This window comes from Gadus chalcogrammus, chromosome 6 (genome assembly GCF_026213295.1).
Source record: "Gadus chalcogrammus isolate NIFS_2021 chromosome 6, NIFS_Gcha_1.0, whole genome shotgun sequence".
In the NCBI taxonomy this organism is placed as follows: Eukaryota; Metazoa; Chordata; class Actinopteri; order Gadiformes; family Gadidae; genus Gadus; species Gadus chalcogrammus.
The window spans coordinates 879,732-899,991 of NC_079417.1; the positions used below are offsets into that span (position 1 = coordinate 879,732).

Consider the following 20,260-nt stretch of genomic DNA (forward strand, 5'->3'; position numbering starts at 1 on the left):
ATTACTGTTATGAATGGTTCTCATACTAGCTGTGGTGATAATAACATCTATACTGTTGTGATTGGTTCTCATACTAGCTGTAATAATATATAATTACTGTTATGAATGGTTCTCATACTAGCTGTGGTGATAATAACATCATTACTGTTATGAATGGTTCTCATACTAGCCGTTGTATTAATATCATTACTGTTATGATTGGTTCTCATACTAGCTGTGGTGATAATAACATCATTACTGTTATGATTGGTTTAATGTTCTCATAGAGTCTGACCTCTGACCTGTCTCCATAGTGGCAGAAACGCCCCCTGCTGTCCCCCAGCCTAACAGCCTGTCCCCCTGCAACAGTCTCATTTAAAGAAAATCGTTTTGGTGTGTACACACCTTCATTCGAATAGATGTAATTAAAATACAGCCATAAAATAATTAAAAGGGTTAGGTACAAGCATTAAGATGACGGGTCAAGTGCACGGGCCATCATCAATTAACAGTTCGGAAACCACGACCAACACCCACATTTAAACCCGCAGGCTGTATTGTTCCCAGTCTGTCCATCCAGAGTCTCTCCGCTCTGCGTCTCATGGCGGTGGACCAGACGGGATTGGCTTCCAGGACCGTCGCTGTCAGGGCAGGCCAGCCATGTTGGATGAAGTGCCTGACTAGCGGAATGTGTGCGTCTTTTTGGTGTCTTACGTTATACCGGTGCTGCGTGAACCTAGTAAGGAGGGTATTGTGGGTCTCACCGACGTATTGGACCTCGCACGTAAGACAGTAAATGAGATAGACACAGTTTTTGGTCGCTGGGCCCGAGTGCCTTTGGGTGCGGAACACGTCGCCGTTATGCGGGTTGCGGACCCAAGGCCGGAAGAGGAAGAATTCTGTGCGTCTGGTGGACCTAGGTTCAGATAGTGGGCGGAGTTTAGCCCTAACAACTGTCGCGCAGGTTCTTATTCTTCCTGTAGGCCGCAATGACGCCGTGGTTGCGTAGGAGCGCAGTGTTATCTATGAGACGGACGAAGTTAGTTTTTACGTGACGGGTCAGGAGCAAGGAGGACACAGTAAGTAGTCACAAAGGGCAGACGGGGGCCGACGACAGGCGGTTTGATCTCCCTAAACGTCCTAATGGAGGTGCGTCGGGCGGAGCGTGAGTAGCCCCTAGCGGCCAAGGCTGTGAAAAGCACCTTAACGGCGTCCATGAAATCCGAATGCTCCGAGCATATCCTGGAAAAGCGCAGGAGTTGCGACTTGAGCAAGCCCGCGTATGTGTGTTTGGGATGAAAGCTAGACCTGTGTAGAAGAGCGTGCGTGTCGGTGGCCTTGAAAAAGACTCTGACGTCCAGCGTGAGTTTAGAAGGAAACAGAGGGCCCTTAAAGGTGGTGGTGTCTAGAAAATCGACGGAAGAGGTGCTGATACACGATTTAAGCGAGATCGAAGGGTCGTGCGCGTTAAGGGTGACGAGAAACAGGTCGAACTCGGATCTCGAGTGAGGCCACACCCCCCAGACGTCGTCGAGGTAACGCAGGTAGTGTAAGGGCCGTTTGGAGCAGGCGGCGAGTGCCGAAATCTCCCACTGGGCCATAAAGATATTCGCGTACGACGGTGCGAATTTCTTCCCCATAGCCGTGCCCTTAATCTGAAGAAAAAATTCACCGTTAAACAAAAAGTCGTTACGGGTGAGGTTTATTTCCAGCAGGCGAAGGAGTTCCGCGTCAGGCCGCGTGATGTCGGGATACATGCGGAAGGTGTTTTGGACGGCGCGCATTCCGCCGGCGATGTCGATGTTAGTATAGAGGCTATCGACATCCATAGTGAAGAGGAGCGATTGCGCCGGGACGTGCATACGTTTGACTTTGGGAACGAAATCGTACGTGTCTTTAACGTAGCTGGCGTGCCTGATCGAAAGGGGATATAAATAGTAGTCCAGATATTCGGCTGTGTGTTACGTTTCGCTACTACAGTCCGAGACGATGGGGCGACCAGGAGGAATAACGTGCGGCTTGCTCCAAAGCGCGGGGTCCTTATGGATCTTGGGGAGCATATAAAAGAGCCTGGGTCTGGGTTCGGTGTCGCCAATGAGGTAATTCCGCTGTTTGTAATCAATGAATTTTTTATTCCATAGGGAGTTAACGATCTCAGAGACCATGGGTACGGTGTCGGTGTAAATGGGGCGAGGGAGTTTAGTGTAATACGTGGTGTCGTGGAGCTGTCTGTAGCCCTCCCAGAGGTACTGCTCACGGTCCATAAGGATAACAGCGCTGCCTTTATCGGCGGGCTTAATCACGATCTCACGGTTGTTTTTGAGCGTGAGGGTTAGGTGTTGTTTCGTATCCCATAGGTCTCCCCGGTTCGTCCGTCGACTTCCGCGGTTTAAATAGAGATCTAAGGCAAGGCACGGGCCGGCGCTTGTCATTCATGGTCTAGATGTCCACATGCATTTTTGACCCAAAAAAAAGAGATGTTTGTTTCATTCCGGTTGGGTTTTTTTTTTATAGAAGGGTTTTCCGTATTTTGTTTTCCTAAAACCCCGGATTGTTTCGGATGCTATTCCGTAAAGGTCCGGAGGACCATTTGGAGCCAATATTGAGCATTGATAGAATTGTTATTCATATTCTGTTATAGAAGAACCCCGGATTGTTTCGGATGGTATTCCGTAAAGGTCCATTTGGAGCCAATATTGAGCATTGATAGAATTGTTATTCATATTCTGTTATAGAAGAACCCCGGATTGTTTCGGATGGTATTCCGTAAAGGTCTGGAGGACCATTTGGAGCCAATATTGATCATTGATAGAATTGTTATTCATATTCTGTTATAGAAGAACCCCGGATTGTTTCAGATGGTAGTCCGTAAGGACCTGGAGGGCCATTTGGAACCAAGGCTAGGTATTAGTGGAGGCAGAGTGCACTCCACTGCACCACTGAGGCAATGACGTTACACAATAATCAATCATCAATAAAGAGGATATACATGACATCAAAATGTATGTTTGTATTTCTATTATTTCCCTTATGTTTTTTAAGAAAAACAACAGTGTTACCCCTTATGTTTTTTTTGAAAAAGACAACAGTGTTACCCCTTATGTTTTCTTTCATGACGACCAATAAAAAACAACAGTGTTACCCCTTATGTTTTTTTTCATGACAACCAATAAAACAACAGTGTTACCCCTTATGTTTCTTTTCATGACGACCAATAAAAAACAACAGTGTTACCCCTTATGTTTCTTTTCATGACGACCAATAAAAAACAACAGTGTTACCCCTTATGTTTTTTTTCATGACGACCAATAAAAAACAACAGTGTTACCCCTTAACCCCTTATGTTTCTTTTCATCACGACCAATAAAAAACAACAGTGTTACCCCTTATATTTTATTTGACAAAAACAACGGTGTTACCCCTTATGTTTTTTTTCAAAAAGACAACAGTGTTACCCCTTATGTTTTTTTTCATGACGACAAATAAAAACAACAGTGTTACCCCTTATGTTCTTTTTCATGACGACCAATAAAAACAACAGTGTTACCCCTTATATTTAATTTGACAAAGACAACCCCTTATGTTTTTTTTCATGACGACCAATAAAAAACAACAGTGTTACCCCTTATATTTTATTTGACAAAACAACAGTGTTACCCCTTTTTTTTTTTTTTTAAAGACAACAGTGTTACCCCTTATGTTTTTATTCATGACGACCAATAAAAAATAACAGTGTTACCCCTTGTATTTTATTTGACAAAACAACAGTGTTACCCCTTATGTTTTTTTTGAAAAAACAACAGTGTTACCCCTTATGTTTTTTTTCATGACGACCAATAAAAAACAACAGTGTTACCCCTTATGTTTTTTTTCATGACGACCAATAAAAAACAACAGTGTTACCCCTTATGTTTTTTTTCATGACGACCAATAAAAAACAAGTGTTACCCTTTATGTTTTTTTTCATGACGACCGATAAAAAACCAACAGTGTTACGCCTTATGTTTTTTTTCGTCACGACCAATAAAAAACAACAATGTTACCCCTTATATTTTATTTGACAAAAACAACAGTGTTACCCCTTGTGTTTTTTTTTAAAAAGTTAACAGTGTTACGCCTTATGTTTTTTTTCATGACGACCAATAAAAACAACAGTGTTACCCCTTATGTTTTTTTCAAACGGCCAGAAAAAAACGACAGTGTTACCCCTTATGTTTTATTCAATACGGCCCGAAAAAAACGACAGTGTTACCCCTTATGTTTTTTTAAAAACGGCCAGAAAAAAACGACAGTGTTACCCCTTATGTTTTTTTCAAAACGGCCAGAAAAAAAACAGTGTTACCCCTTATGTTTTATTCAATATGGCCAGAAAAAAACGACAGTGTTACCCCTTATGTTTTTTTCAAAACGGCCAGAAAAAACGACAGTGTTACCCCTTATGTTTTTTTTAAAACGGCCAGAAAAAAACGACAGTGTTACCCCTTATGTTTTTTTCAAAACGGCCAGAAAAAAACGACAGTGTTACCCCTTATGTTTTTTTCAAAACGGCCAGAAATAAACGACAGTGTTCCCCTTATGTTTTTTTCAATACGGCCAGAAAAAAACGACAGTGTTACCCCTTATGTTTTTTTCAAAACGGCCAGAAAAAAACGACAGTGTTACCCCTTATGTTTTTTTCAAAACGGCCAGTAAAAAAACGACAGTGTTACCCCTTATGTTTTTTTCAAAACGGCCAGAAAAAAACGACAGTGTTACCCCTTATGTTTTTTTGAAAACGGCCAGAAAAAAACGACAGTGTTACCCCTTATGTTTTATTCAATATGGCCAGAAAAAACGACAGTGTTACCCCTTATGTTTTTTTCAAAACGGCCAGAAAAAAACGACAGTGTTACCCCTTATGTTTTTTTTAAAACGGCCAGAAAAAAACGACAGTGTTACCCCTTATGTTTTTTTCAAAACGGCCAGAAAAAAACGACAGTGTTACCCCTTATGTTTTTTTCAAAACGGCCAGAAATAAACGACAGTGTTCCCCTTATGTTTTTTTCAATACGGCCAGAAAAAAACGACAGTGTTACCCCTTATGTTTTTTTGTCAAAACGGCCAGAAAAAAACGACAGTGTTACCCCTTATGTTTTTTTCAAAACGCCAGAAAAAAAAAACGACAGTGTTACCCCTTATTTTTTTTCAAAACGGCCAGAAAAAAACGACAGTGTTACCCCTTATGTTTTTTTCAAAACGGCCAGAAAAAAAACGACAGTGTTACCACTTATGTTTTTTTCAAAACGGCCAATAAAAAAACGACAGTGTTACCCCTTATGTTTTTTTCAAAACGGCCAGAAAAAACGACAGTGTTACCCCTTATGTTTTTTCAAAACGGCCAGAAAAAAACGACAGTGTTGCCCCTCACTCTACCTCCTGTGCTAAGCAGACCCTGACCTCACCTTTCAAATTGACATATATAATTACAGCGTTACCCCTTACGTTTATTTCGAAACGACAGTGTTACCCCTTATGTTTTTTAGGGTCGTCGCCCTAAAAAACCCGAAGAGAGCCTCCCCGCCGCGCCGGAGGTACGCTCGACCAGCCTACGGGGCCACGCGGCGCCCGGCGGCGACGTCAGCCGAGGACCAGGTCTCTGACGGGAACGGACCCACCCCTCCAGGTTCCCCGGTCCACGCCGCAGGGGCGGTAGTTTTTGGAAAGAAGGAGGAAAGGCAAAAGTACTCTGCCTTACTCGAAAGAAAAGGCCTAATAGCAAAAGGTGTGGTAAAAAACCTCGGTGTCCTTATAGATAACTTAAATTTTAGCAGTCACATTAAATCAGTCACAAAATCAGCATACTTCCATTAGTGGGCAACTAACACAGTATTAAAAGACGTTCCCGGAATTCAGCCGTGGTGCAGAGGTACAGCCACTCCGAGCTAGTGGCATATTGAGCTTCCCCAAATGCGCTGTTTTGGTGTCTGTAGCTATAATGCAAATGAGGAGCGAGGCGGGTCAAGGAGGAGGGTGGGGGTGTGGCCCTGAGCGGCTTGCAGCCACGGTACCATGCGCTCTGTCTGGATGTATCGCAATGGTGAGGCGCACACAGCCTTTAGCCGGCATGTCGCAGTTCATGTACTTCAGCGAGTCAAAGCCAAAGTTCCTCTCCCCCAATTCCCTATTCCAACCATGGCTCAGATAACCCCCACTACAGTCTCGTTGTGGAAGTACAAGAGACGTCAAAGAACCGACAAGAAACACTTGCGTTAAAGTGTGTGCATTCACACACACATGTGGCGCTCGCATGGTCGTGTCTCATTGGCGGGCCAACGTCTCTGGGCGGGCCAGGCAGAGTAAGGGGAGGAGCTTAGATGCTTTGTGACAACATACCTAAAGACATTCCAAATCAGCGTGCTTGAGCCTCCGTTTTTTCAAAGGCGAGCAGAACAGCTAGTGCTCGTTTTACACTAAACGTAAGTTTTAGCCACTGGGGGACCATAGGCAGGCTAGGGGAACTCATCTTTATGTTAGATAACTTAGAAAACATGAAAAAAATGTCATGTCATGGGACCTTTAAAAATATCAACAAACTTAGAGGATATATGTCTAAGGAGGATCTGGAAAAAATCATAGATGCATTCATCACTAGTAGGATTGATTATTGTAACGTTCTTTTCACAGGACTTCCCAAAAAATTTATAAAACCACTTCAAATGATGCAGAATAGTGCAGCCAGGGTCCTCACTAAAACAAGAAGGAGATCACATCACCCCAATCTTAAGGTCCCCGCACTGGCTCCCAATTAGTTAAAGAATTAATTTTAAAGCACTTCTGCTAGTTTTTAAGTCTTTGAAGGGGGTTGGGCCAAACTACTTGCATGACATGTTTAAGCAATATTCCCAAATAAGGTCCCTTAGATCACAACATAAACAATTACTACTGAAACAGACCGTCAGAACAAAGCAGGGTGAAGCAGCTTTTAGCCACTATGGTGTCCATCTCTGGAACCAGCTTCCAGAGACCATCAAAAACTCCCCCACTGTCACCATTTTTAAAACAAGAGTTAAGACCAAACTCTTTTTAGATGCTTTCGGAAGTTAATGCACATTGTTTTTATACATCTTTTTTCTATTTTCTCCATTTTTACTTTTAAATCAACTCTTTGCTGTTGGTATTCCATCTATATTTTACATTTGACTTTGCTAAAATTGTGTATGGTTCCAAATTTGTACTTTATTTTATTTATTCATTTTATTTTTTCATTTTGCATTTGTTTGAAGCACATTGAATTGCCACGTGTATGAAATGTGCTATACAAATAAATATGCCTTGCCTTCCCTTGGAATGTCTTGCCATCAAGTGGGCATTGGACAGCCTTCGGTATTATCTACTTGGACGGAACTTTGATTTGGAAATGGACCACCGGGCATTGAGCTGGATCAACTCCATGAGGGATAAGAACTCCTGTGTCACCAGATGGTACTTGGCATTACAGCCATATTGCTTCAATATTACTTACAGAGCTGGAAAAACGAACTTGCTTGCCGATTACCTGTCCCGCCTTCCTGAACTTGCAGTTCCTGGAGAGGAGGGAGGTGATGTGACAGTTTGACCACTGTCCCTGTCTGTTTAACTGCCTATCAATAGCGCACATTGATGGATAGTGTATGAACAGCAAACCTTCAAGCATACAGTATATTCAAGCTATTTATTCAAGCAACACTCACAAACAATCTCTCCCTCTCATCATGGCTCTGTACTGCAGACTAAAAGAGTCAGGGTGGGGCTGAGGGCTTTAAATATGGCGTCAGGAAACACCTGCTGGCACTGATTGGCCCAATTTGGGCCAAACCAATTTTCCTTGTGTCAAAGGAGTACACTGGACATTGACATTGGACATTAATGAGCAACTAGCCTAAATGCACTTGTGAAAATCACTGATCTACAAGATGAAATGAACTTTAACACGCATGCTGTATTTTTGATGAGTTTATTCATGGTTGATTTGCAAAATGCCACAGTATTATAATCCCCCTGTTGATTGGGCCTGTCTAGTGGGAGGGGCCATGGGGTATAAAAGGGGTGAGCTGCTGTCTTTCTGAAAGTCTGCTGTATGCTGTTGCCAGAAGAGGTTGTCTGTGATGCTATCTACTGAGGTGATTATGCCATTATGTTGTAAATTATGGTTAAATGCATTCAGTGATTGAGTTTAATGTGCATTTATTTTACTCTGCAATAACTTGACTGGAACTTTAGATGTTTGGGGATAAACAGCATAGGAGTCAGGTAGCTATAATAAACCGTGTATTTCGTTTATTTAGATAAAGCATTATGAAAAAGTTTGAATGCGCAATAAAGCATCCACTGGGTAGGCTGGTAGACTGATCTATCCAGCACACATCTAGGAGGACACGCCCACTAGTGATGTCACAATGCTGCACATTTTCAAACCTGCTTGTAATGGCTAATCAAACTCACACCTGGTGGTATGAAAGGTCCCCTATAACCAGTGAATTAGTCTCTCTGGTCTCTTTGATGAAAGCTTCCTCCTCACTCACTCACACAAACACACTCACTCGCGCACACAGTAAGGTGAATTGAATAAAGATTTTTTTCGTTTTGAAGTATGAATCTAAATCAGTCAAATCCGACTCATCCCTTTAATTAAAAAAGCACAACTGATGTGATGTGTATGTTGAATATAAATCACTGATAATGTGTGAAGGGGATTGTAGTGGTTTAACTCATTTGAAATTTGGACCTTGAGTAAACTGTTCCTTCCTTCAAAGGTCTATCATGGATATTTAACTGAAGTTCTGTGAGTATCCCAACTTAACCATGAAGATGAACTGCAAACTGTAAGTCATTAATTTCTCATTACTCTTGGGCACATTGATGTATTTTTGCTTCCTGGTGAGTTAACCCGTTGGCTAAAGGTTGATCTGAGTAGTAAGGATGTTTTATTGGTTCATTGGTTTCTTAGGTGTTTGGTTTATGTTGGTTTTAATGTTTTTTTTAAAATGGTTACGAGATCCAAGTTATTGTTGTAAGCTGGAGTAATTGGTTGGGTTCTGATGTCTTAAGTCTTCTTTCCAGCTACTTTCCTGAGCTCTGCATCTTCAACACACGAGTGTTGCTTTACTGATGAGGGTGTGGTCTGAGTGAGCGGAGGTGCATACTGGGATACAGAGCTGTCTGAATTCTACAGGTCTGTAGGCACGCCCCCTCAGGGGAAACCAAGTGTTTCAGAAACCGTCGTGACGTCAGTTACATGGACTGGAATGTTCTTTAAGATGGAGACGGGATTCAGAAGGAGAAACGCCAGGGGGAGATGAGGGGGCTCCTCATCTCAACAGCTGAAACACAACTTCAGTCTGACAGAGAGAACCATGGAACACATTCAACAGTCCCCTCCATGCATCGTGAGTCCTCATGAAAAGTTTAATTTCCAAGAAGGTCTTATTTGGGGCCATCCCCATATGGATCCTGCTCCTCAAGAGCCAACCCCCTCCACTGAGTGGTCTTCTGAAGAGATGACTTCCTTCCTGTCCTCAGGCTGATTAAAGCTGCACTGTTTGCATCTGTGAAGGCCCCTCATTCAGGAAACCACTGGACTACAAAGAAATGACTTCAGAAACGTTGAATCAACCTGGGACACATTTTGGAGACGCCAAGCATAATCTATCACCAATGTGGGACGCCACTGAAAAATGTTGCACACAATTAACTTCTCTGGAGACATTGGTTGTTCTGTTCTGGGTGCCCTGGCAGGAGAGCTGGGGTTGGATGATGGAACGTTATTTGGCATGAGGTTTTTACCCTGCATGATTGTTTGGCCTTTTATGGATCAGTGTTGTGTGTGTGTTTGGGTTTGACATGAGATGGATTTTTTCATCGCTAGGGTTCTACTGTGTGGGTGTGTGTGTCTCCCACTCACACCTGGTATGGGGTTCTACGTGCCTGTCCTGGGTTCTGTGTGTGTGTGTGTGTGTGTGTCCGACTTGCTTTGACAGTGATAATGTTCATACGGGGGTCTGTGTGATTGGCTTGGGATATTGGAGTGGGCAAATAAATCATACCTGATGGACGGCCACACGTTTACTTAAGGGCCTCCAGTAGACATGAAGAGCCCTGAGCGATGCTCCGGAGCGAGATCCAACACACTGGGCAGGAAGGAGAGTATCCAAATCAAGGGTAAAAGGATGCAAGCGGCGTGTTCAGATCAGTGACTTCAAACTAGGACTACACCAATCAGGATCAATGGAGGATGGACACCAAAAGGAATTCCACAAGGAGAGTGTGACGTTGGAAAGGGACCTAAATGGATATTCAAGATGACCTTCAGACCTGTAATGAGACGGCTCTTCCTACCAGCCTGGATTGATGGAGAGCCCTGTGGATCTTGTCTTGCTCTCAGTTGCACGTCTTCTCAGGCTGAACTCTAATTGTCTCGGACAGGACTAGCTGAACAATTGGTTCCCTTAAATCAGAACCAATCCGGGAACTCCATCTAGTGCGCTCTTCGAGCTGAAGTTGTGCTCTTCAGCTGAGGAGGTAAGGAAACCTTCACTGGGGCTTCAAGATGTAAAGAGGAGAATGTTTCAAAGTGTTCCATGGTACTCTGATGAAGACCGTTGGTGTGTTCCACTGGCTGAGAGGAAGAACCCACACATCTTCCTCTTGGCCTTTCTCCTCTCAGAATCCTGGCGCCATCTTGAAGGATATTCCAGCTCATGTAACTGATGTCACGACAGATTCACAAACACTTGGTTTCTCCTGAGGGGCGTTTCTATAGAACTGAAGACTTCAGACGGCACTGTATCCCAGCATGCATCTCTGCTCACTCAGACCACACCCCCATGAGTAGGATGCAACACTCTTGGGATGGAGATGTAGTGTTTTATAAGTAACGAGGGAGCAGACTAAGGGGATTAGAACGTAATGGAATGTCAAGTCTAAATCTTTAAACCATGAAGATGGTTGGAAAAGTCAGGAATTTGGCTTATTTTTAATATGGGCAGTCCTTTCACTCGGATGCTCACTTGAAATGTACATGCGTTGGCTGGCTGGCATGATTTGCTGTTGGTGATGAGGCGGTCAGGGTGACGTTGCAGGGCTATGGTCGGCTCTCTGTGAGCTCAACGTTTAGATTTTCTCTGGTTTGTACCCTGAATAATCTAGATAATTGTAAAATGTAGACACGGTTTTGCATTGAATGATTCCAGGATTTTAGGTTTAAAGTTGTTGTGCATGGTAGTTTGGTTCTTCGTATGGTTTTGAGTGATTATAACTTGTACACACTGGGTGCATAATAATGTAATGTTACACTGAATAGTATTAATGACCAACAGCAACAAACAGATCCCCTCAAGGTAAGTCTGTTGGCTGTATTTTAATGAAGACCATCGCTGGACTTCAGGATCTTCCTCCGTTCAGCTCAAGGTGAGGCGCTGGTTACGTTTTTTCTTTGGTTGGTTCCGGCTGGAATGTTCGGATTCCAGTCGGACGGTTTGTGCTTCCCGCCGTGGAAGGTTCTGAGTGCGGTCACTTGATTTAGTCCCAATGGTTAGCATAGAAAGTTGTAGTCTTGACAACCATAAGAACACTGACACGAATTTCGTACAATATGTTAATTTCCGATGGTTGCGCCGTACTTTTAACCACGTTGACGGGACTCTCGCTGCGTACAAAACGGCGTTCTACTTGCGGCCCAATTTTTGGTGAAGGCTGAAAATCATTTCAAGGTGGAAGACAAGTTGAGTAAATTTGATTTAATATTGATACTCTTAGTGTTCATTGTTACTTCACTGTTACTTGCTGATATAAACCTCCTGCTGTAGCTCAAAGGTGAGGCTGAGAGGCTTGGGACCGGAGGCTTGTGGTGCCAGGATGGACCGGAGACTGAGGCTGGAGACCAGGGGCCTGCAGCACCGGACCAGAGGGTAACCATCACCAAGCTCATCTGAAACACTAAAATCCTCAGAGGTTTAGGTCTGGTTTTGATCAACTTATGACTTTACATCTGTGCCAAGCTGTGATTTGAGTTAATTCATACCGGTTTTGTGTAGGAGTCATATGAGCCATTATTGTTTCTGGTGCTGCTATGACCGTAGTGGATGAATTGCTGAACGCAAAAATCTGCAGACGTTGTCTAATTTAAGTGTTTAAATATGTTTTAAATTAGTCTTCCATTTTACAAGTGAACCTCAGATGCAGGAGGTGGGGTGTATTGCGCCCCAAGGTGATTTACTGCTGAGACCAAGTGTGTTTGTAACCAGACCAGGAATCCATGGCTGAAGGAGCTGATGGAGGCCCTGCCTGGTGGAGGAGCCATGCTGAAAGCCCTGCCTGGTGGAGGAGCTGACGGAGGCCCTGCCTGGTGGAGGATGTCTGTCGTGGGGTAGAAGTGACCATCACACTCACTGCCACTTCTCGTAGAATACCGCTACCACAAACCACCGGCGTTTGTACCAATATACCAGACGACTACATCCGTTTTACCACACATTGAAGCAAGACTTCTGCTCTTTGTTCCAGACCAGGACTCTTTCTGAGGAGAGCAGATGGAGGAGCTGAGACGCTGGAGGACAACTAGGAATCAACCAACAAGGATTCCTCGTAAGTTTGTATTTGCTTACATGGTTGAACTAAAGGGCAAAATAGAGCTGTTACTTTGACATGCGTTAACAAACTACCGCTGTGTTTTCTTACTAGAACGTGTTTCTGGAGCGGAGGCGAGCTGATGGGGGAGCCGTGAATCTGGAGGATGACGTCACTCTACCAACAAAGATTGTAAGTTTGTATTAACCTGTATCCACAAAGTGGAAATAAAGGGCTTAAAATTAAGACAAACTACAAGTTTGTTACCAGACATTGGGACCAGACTTGCGCTTTTTGTTTCAGACCAGGACTCTGGCTGAGGAGAGCTGATGGAGGAGCCATAAAGTAAGCAGAGTGGACTTAATGCAGGATTAGTTTGTCCAGTAGAAGTTAAGGCGTACTAGTACTGTGGTTGGTTACCAGACAAACTACAGCTGCTACTTTGTAACGCGCCATTAGATCCCAACTACTCCTGTGTTTGTGACCTTACATTAGAGACCAACTACTACTGTGTTTGTGACCTTACAATAGAGACAAATTACGTTTGTAACCAGACCAGGAATCTGGAGGACTGACGGAGAAGCTGTACATCTGGAAGGCAAATCCTGAGGACGATCAGGACTCTACCATCAAGGATTCCTCGTAAGTTTGCATTATCTGGATATAGTGGACTAGGTAGGGGGTTGGGGGTTCAACTCTCAAACCAATGGTGCCGGGTTCAAGTCCTCAGAATACAGTGATACGTCCTTGAGCAAGGCGCCCTAAAGCCTGCCTGCTCCTTAATGACGTCTCTTTGGTTCAGATAATGTTGCATCTTTTGAATATTGAACCTAATCAATGTCCTTGTTTTGTCCGGGCAGACACGCATGAGCTGAACCTCACCTGATCCTGTTTGGTCGGGGGCAGACGCACCTGAGCTGAACCCCACCTGATCCGGACATCCTGCTGGTCCCGTCTCCTCAGTTCATCTGAGCCTCTTCCTCCAGAAGACATGCTGAGCTCGGCGGTCTGAGGCTGATGTATCAATGACCTCCAGTGGGAGTGATCTTCTTGACCCCACATGTAGCCGTGTGCTTCCACACGCCTTTCCCTCACGTCTGTCACTAACCTCATTACTTCACTACTCTCTACTCCTTCTCCTTCTTCTTCCTTCTCCGTGGTTCGAACCTTTACTCTGAAGGAGAATCTCCTTGAACCTTTACACTGAAGGAGCGTCTTCCTGTCCTCAGAGGGTTCAGCGTTAGGGTTGAGAGTCAGGGTTTAGAGTCAGGGACAGAGCTGGTCAGGGAGGGCTGGTTTTACATAAACCTTTTCACTTGCTTTCTGAATGGTGGTGACATTTTGAAAAGATTAATTTGGGAAAATGTTTTCCTCTTTTTTTGCTTTACAAAAATATGTATTAAACTTCTGTGTTTGTAACCAGACCAGGTATCCATGGCTGAAGGAGCTGATGGTGGAGCCGTGCTGAAAGAGCGGATGGAGGAGCCGTGCTGACGGCCCTGCCTGGTGGAGGAGCCGTGCTGACGGCCCTGCCTGGTGGAGGAGCCGTGCTGACGGCCCTGCCTGGTGGAGGAGCCGTGCTGACGGCCCTGCCTGGTGGAGGAGCCGTGCTGACGGCCCTGCCTGGTGGAGGATGTCTGTCGTGGGGTAGATGGAGCCTGACTCTGTGACATCACACTCACTGCCACTTCTCGTAGAATACTGCTACCACAAACCACCGGCGTTTGTAACAATATACCAGACGACTACATCTGTTTTACCACATGTTGAAGCAAGACTTCTGCTGTTTGTTCCAGACCAGGACTCTGTCTGAGGAGAGCAGATGGAGGAGCTGAGATGCTGGAGGACAACTAGGAATCGACCAACAAGGATTCTTCGTAAGTTTGTATTTACTTACATGGTTGACCTAAAGGGCAAAATAGAGCTGTTACTTTGACATGCGTTAACCAACTACCGCTGTGTTTCTTACTAGAACGTGTTTCTGGAGCGGAGGCCAGCTGGTAGGGGAGCCGTGAATCTGGAGGATGACCATCACTCTACCAACAAGGATTGTAAGTTTGTATGAACCAAAACAAAGGGGAAATAAAGGGCTTAAAAATCTCTCAAACTATATGTTTGTTACCAGACTTTAGGGCCAGACTCGCGCTGTTTGTTCCAGACCAGGACTCTGGCTGAGGAGAGCTGATGGAGGAGCCAAGACTCTGTAGGACGACATCACTCCACCAACCAGGATCCTCGTAAGTTTGCCTAAAAAAAAAAAGAGTGGACTTGTTGTAACGCAGGATTAGTTTGTCCAGTACAATTACGGCATACTATCGTGTTTGTTACCAGACAAACTACAGCTGCTACTTTGTACGCGCCATTAGAGCCCAACTACTCCTGTGTTTGTGACCTTACATTAGAGACCAACTACTACTGTGTTTGTGACCTTACAATAGAGACAAATTACGTTTGTAACCAGACCAGGAATCTGGAGGACTGACGGAGAAGCTGTACATCTGGAAGGCAAATCCTGAGGACGATCAGGACTCTACCATCAAGGATTCCTCGTAAGTTTGCATTATCTGGATATAGTGGACTAGGTAGGGGGTTGGGGGTTCAACTCTCAAACCAATGGTGCCGGGTTCAAGTCCTCAGAATACAGTGATACGTCCTTGAGCAAGGCGCCCTAAAGCCTGCCTGCTCCTTAATGACGTCTCTTTGGTTCAGATAATGTTGCATCTTTTGAATATTGAACCTAATCAATGTCCTTGTTTGGTCCGGGCAGACACACATGAGCTGAACCTCACCTGATCCTGTTTGGTTGGCGGGCAGACGCACCTGAGCGGATCCCACCTGATCCGGACATCCTGCTGGTCCCGTCTCCTCAGTTCATCTGAGCCTCTTCCTCCAGAAGACATGCTGAGCTCGGCGGTCTGAGGCTGATGTATCAATGACCTCCAGTGGGAGTGATCTTCTTGACCCCACATGTAGCCGTGTGCTTCCACACGCCTTTCCCTCACGTCTGTCACTAACCTCATTACTTCACTACTCTCTACTCCTTCTCCTTCTTCTTCCTTCTCCGTGGTTCGAACCTTTACTCTGAAGGAGTGTCTCCTTGAACCTTTACACTGAAGGAGCGTCTTCTGTCCTCGAGGGTTCAGCGTTAGGGTTGAGAGTCAGGGTTTAGAGTCAGGGACAGAGCTGGTCAGGGAGGGCTGGTTTTACATAAACCTTTTCACTTGCTTTCTGAATGGTGGTGACATTTTGAAAAGATTAATTTGGGAAAATGTTTTCCTCTTTTTTTGCTTTACAAAAATATGTATTAAACTTCTGTGTTTGTAACCAGACCAGGTATCCATGGCTGAAGGAGCTGATGGTGGAGCCGTGCTGAAAGAGCGGATGGAGGAGCCGTGCTGACGGCCCTGCCTGGTGGAGGAGCCGTGCTGACGGCCCTGCCTGGTGGAGGAGCCGTGCTGACGGCCCTGCCTGGTGGAGGATGTCTGTCGTGGGGTAGATGGAGCCTGACTCTGTGACATCACACTCACTGCCACTTCTCGTAGAATACTGCTACCACAAACCACCGGCGTTTGTAACAATATACCAGACGACTACAACTGTTTTACCACATGTTGAAGCAAGACTTCTGCTGTTTGTTCCAGACCAGGACTCTGTCTGAGGAGAGCAGATGGAGGAGCTGAGATGCTGGAGGACAACTAGGAATCGACCAACAAGGATTCTTCGTAAGTTTGTATTTACTTACATGGTTGACCTAAAGGGCAAAATAGAGCTGTTACTTTGACATGCGTTAACCAACTACCGCTGTGTTTTCTTACTAGAACGTGTTTCTGGAGCGGAGGCCAGCTGGTAGGGAGCCGTGAATCTGGAGGATGACCATCACTCTACCAACAAGGATTGTAAGTTTGTATGAACCAAAACAAAGGGGAAATAAAGGGCTTAAAAATCTCTCAAACTATATGTTTGTTACCAGACTTTAGGGCCAGACTCGCGCTGTTTGTTCCAGACCAGGACTCTGGCTGAGGAGAGCTGATGGAGGAGCCAAGACTCTGTAGGACGACATCACTCCACCAACCAGGATCCTCGTAAGTTTGCCTAAAAAAAAAAGAGTGGACTTGTTGTAACGCAGGATTAGTTTGTCCAGTACAAATTACGGCATACTATCGTGTTTGTTTACCAGACAAACTACAGCTGCTACTTTGCTACGCGCCATTAGAGCCCAACTACTCCTGTGTTTGTGACCTTACATTAGAGACCAACTACTACTGTGTTTGTGACCTTACAATAGAGACAAATTACGTTTGTAACCAGACCAGGAATCTGGAGGACTGACGGAGAAGCTGTACATCTGGAAGGCAAATCCTGAGGACGATCAGGACTCTACCATCAAGGATTCCTCGTAAGTTTGCATTATCTGGATATAGTGGACTAGGTAGGGGGTTGGGGGTTCAACTCTCAAACCAATGGTGCCGGGTTCAAGTCCTCAGAATACAGTGATACGTCCTTGAGCAAGGCGCCCTAAAGCCTGCCTGCTCCTTAATGACGTCTCTTTGGTTCAGATAATGTTGCATCTTTTGAATATTGAACCTAATCAATGTCCTTGTTTGGTCCGGGCAGACACCATGAGCTGAACCTCACCTGATCCTGTTTGGTCGGGGGCAGACGCACCTGAGCTGAACCCACCTGATCCGGACATCCTGCTGGTCCCGTCTCCTCAGTTCATCTGAGCCTCTTCCTCCAGAAGACATGCTGAGCTCGGCGGTCTGAGGCTGATGTATCAATGACCTCCAGTGGGAGTGATCTTCTTGACCCCACATGTAGCCGTGTGCTTCCACACGCCTTTCCCTCACGTCTGTCACTAACCTCATTACTTCACTACTCTCTACTCCTTCTCCTTCTTCTTCCTTCTCCGTGGTTCGAACCTTTACTCTGAAGGAGTGTCTCCTTGAACCTTTACACTGAAGGAGCGTCTTCCTGTCCTCAGAGGGTTCAGCGTTAGGGTTGAGAGTCAGGTTTAGAGTCAGGGACAGAGCTGGTCAGGGAGGGCTGGTTTTACATAAACCTTTTCACTTGCATTCTGAATGGTGGTGACATTTTGAAAAGATTAATTTGGGAAAATGTTTTCCTCTTTTTTTGCTTTACAAAAATATGTATTAAACTTCTGTGTTTGTAACCAGACCAGGTATCCATGGCTGAAGGAGCTGATGGTGGAGCCGTGCTGAAAGAGCGGATGGAGGAGCCGGGCTGACGGCCCTGCCTGGTGGAGGAGCCGTGCTGACGGCCCTGCCTGGTGGAGGAGCCGTGCTGACGGCCCTGCCTGGTGGAGGATGTCTGTCGTGGGTTAGATGGAGCCTGACTCTGTGACATCAAACTCACTGCCACTTCTCGTAGAATACTTCTACCACAAACCACCGGCGTTTGTAACAATATACCAGACGACTACATCTGTTTTACCACATGTTGAAGCAAGACTTCTGCTGTTTGTTCCAGACCAGGACTCTGTCTGAGGAGAGCAGATGGAGGAGCTGAGATGCTGGAGGACAACTAGGAATCGACCAACAAGGATTCTTCGTAAGTTTGTATTTACTTACATGGTTGACCTAAAGGGCAAAATAGAGCTGTTACTTTGACATGCGTTAACCAACTACCGCTGTGTTTTCTTACTAGAACGTGTTTCTGGAGCGGAGGCCAGCTGGTAGGGGAGCCGTGAATCTGGAGGATGACCATCACTCTACCAACAAGGATTGTAAGTTTGTATGAACCAAAACAAAGGGGAAATAAAGGGCTTAAAAATCTCTCAAACTATATGTTTGTTACCAGACTTTAGGGCCAGACTCGCGCTGTTTGTTCCAGACCAGGACTCTGGCTGAGGAGAGCTGATGGAGGAGCCAAGACTCTGTAGGACGACATCACTCCACCAACCAGGATCCTCGTAAGTTTGCCTAAAAAAAAAAGTGGACTTGTTGTAACGCAGGATTAGTTTGTCCAGTACAAGTTACGGCATACTATCGTGTTTGTTTACGAGACAAACTACAGCTGCTACTTTGTTACGTGCCATTAGAGCCCAACTACTCCTGTGTTTGTGACCTTACATTAGAGACAAACTACTACTGTGTTTGTTACCTGATATTGGAGACAAACTACTCCTGTGTTTGTTACCTTGCATTAGAGCCCAACTGCTGCGGTGTTTGTTACCTTACATTAGAGACAAACTACTACCGTGTTTGTTACCTGATATTAGAGACAAACTACTACTTCGTTTGTTACCTTACATTAGAGACGAATTACGTTTGTAACCAGACCAGGAATCTGGAGGACTGATGGAGAAGCCGTACATCTGGAAGGCAAATCCTGAGGACCAGCAGGACTCTACCATCAAGGATTCCTCATAAGTTTGCATTATCTGGACAAAGTGGCCTAGGTAGGGGTTGGGGGTTCAACTCTCAAACCAATGGTGCCGGGTTCAAGTCCTCAATACAGTGATGTGTCCTTGAGCAAGGCGTGCTAAAGCCTGCCTGCTCCTTAATGAATTATCTTTGGTTCAGATAATGTTGCATCTTTGGAATATTGAACCTAATCAATGTCCTTGTTTGGTCCGGGCAGACACACCTGAGCTGAACCTCACCTGATCCTGTTTGGTCGGGGTAGACACACCTGAGCTAAACCCACCCTGATCCTGACATCCTGCTGGTCCAGTCTCCTCAGTTCTCCTGAGCCTCGTCCCAGGCTGATGGATCAATGACCTCCAGTGGGAGGGATCTTCTTGACCCCACTTGTAACCGTGTGCTTCCACACGCCTTTCCCTCACATCTGTCACTAACCTCACTACTTCACTACTCTCTACTGCTTCCTCTTTTCTTCCTTCTCTGTGGTTTAAACCTTTTATACTGAAGGCGCGTCTTCCTGCCCTCAGAGGGTTTAGCGTTAGGGTTGAGAGTCAGGGTTTAGAGTCAGGGACAGAGCTGGTCAGGGAGGACTGCTTTTACACAAACCTCTTGACTTGCTTTCGGAATGGTGGTGACATTTTGAAAAGATTCATTTGGTAAAATCTTTTCCTCTGCTTCCCTTTACAAAATTGTATCAAACTTCTGTCAAGTGTTTTTGTTTAAATATTAAAATCCCACATTGACTTCTACATGTTTGGTGCGGTTCATTTATTTGTCCTTTTAACTTGGTTAATGTCAAGCTAAACTCCTGCAATACATTGATATACATGATTGTTATTCAACAATGTTCACATAATCCATTTTGTAAAAATAGGAAACCCCAATATTACTACTAATTCAAGCCTATTCATGTATTTAAAGGCCCACTATGCAAGATCGGGAATTTCTTCGCTGTTTTCTTGGTTTGGCACGCACCTTTCTCTACACAGCGCCCCCTACAGCTTCGTAGTAGATATTTTACAACACTGTCGTAACAACTCGTTGACGACCCTTCCCCATGCACTTCTACGCTAGCCATGTGCATTTGTTTTCAAAGAAGCCGGCGAATGCGTGGAGCTGTCATGCCAAATTTGTACCGGCTGCCAAATTTGTACCGGGCGCGTCATCCATACGTAATCCATTCCAAACCTGCCTGGCAACAGATGATCGCGTTGTCCGTTGCCTGGCAACGGACGATCGCGTCGAATGACGTGAAAGGTTCCCGAACATTCGCGAACCTTCAAGCTCGTTCATTCGCACTAGTCCGTTATCTGTAT

General features: G+C 45.0%; 1 long non-coding RNA gene across 13 annotated transcripts; it reads left to right on the plus strand.

Moving 5' to 3' along the window:
* Window positions 1-9,930: 9,930 nt before the first annotated feature.
* LOC130384798 (uncharacterized) lies at window positions 9,931-19,747 on the plus strand. Of its 13 annotated transcripts, none has more exons than XR_008895923.1 (22): window positions 9,931-11,716; window positions 11,802-11,903; window positions 12,240-12,361; window positions 12,499-12,579; window positions 12,676-12,753; window positions 12,865-12,906; window positions 13,116-13,203; window positions 13,422-14,438; window positions 14,534-14,612; window positions 14,687-14,798; window positions 15,023-15,110; window positions 15,329-15,487; window positions 15,890-16,053; window positions 16,203-16,283; window positions 16,380-16,457; window positions 16,532-16,643; window positions 17,736-17,898; window positions 18,049-18,129; window positions 18,226-18,304; window positions 18,379-18,490; window positions 18,836-18,979; window positions 19,162-19,740. It is a non-coding gene; the product is annotated as an uncharacterized LOC130384798 (long non-coding RNA). The 13 variants fall into 13 exon arrangements; XR_008895931.1 differs by lacking the exon at window positions 9,931-11,716 and having other exon boundaries at window positions 11,762-11,903; window positions 13,422-13,580; window positions 13,985-14,438; window positions 19,162-19,747; XR_008895926.1 differs by lacking the exon at window positions 9,931-11,716 and having other exon boundaries at window positions 11,762-11,903; window positions 13,422-14,208; window positions 14,358-14,438; window positions 19,162-19,738.
* Window positions 19,748-20,260: the final 513 nt, after the last annotated feature.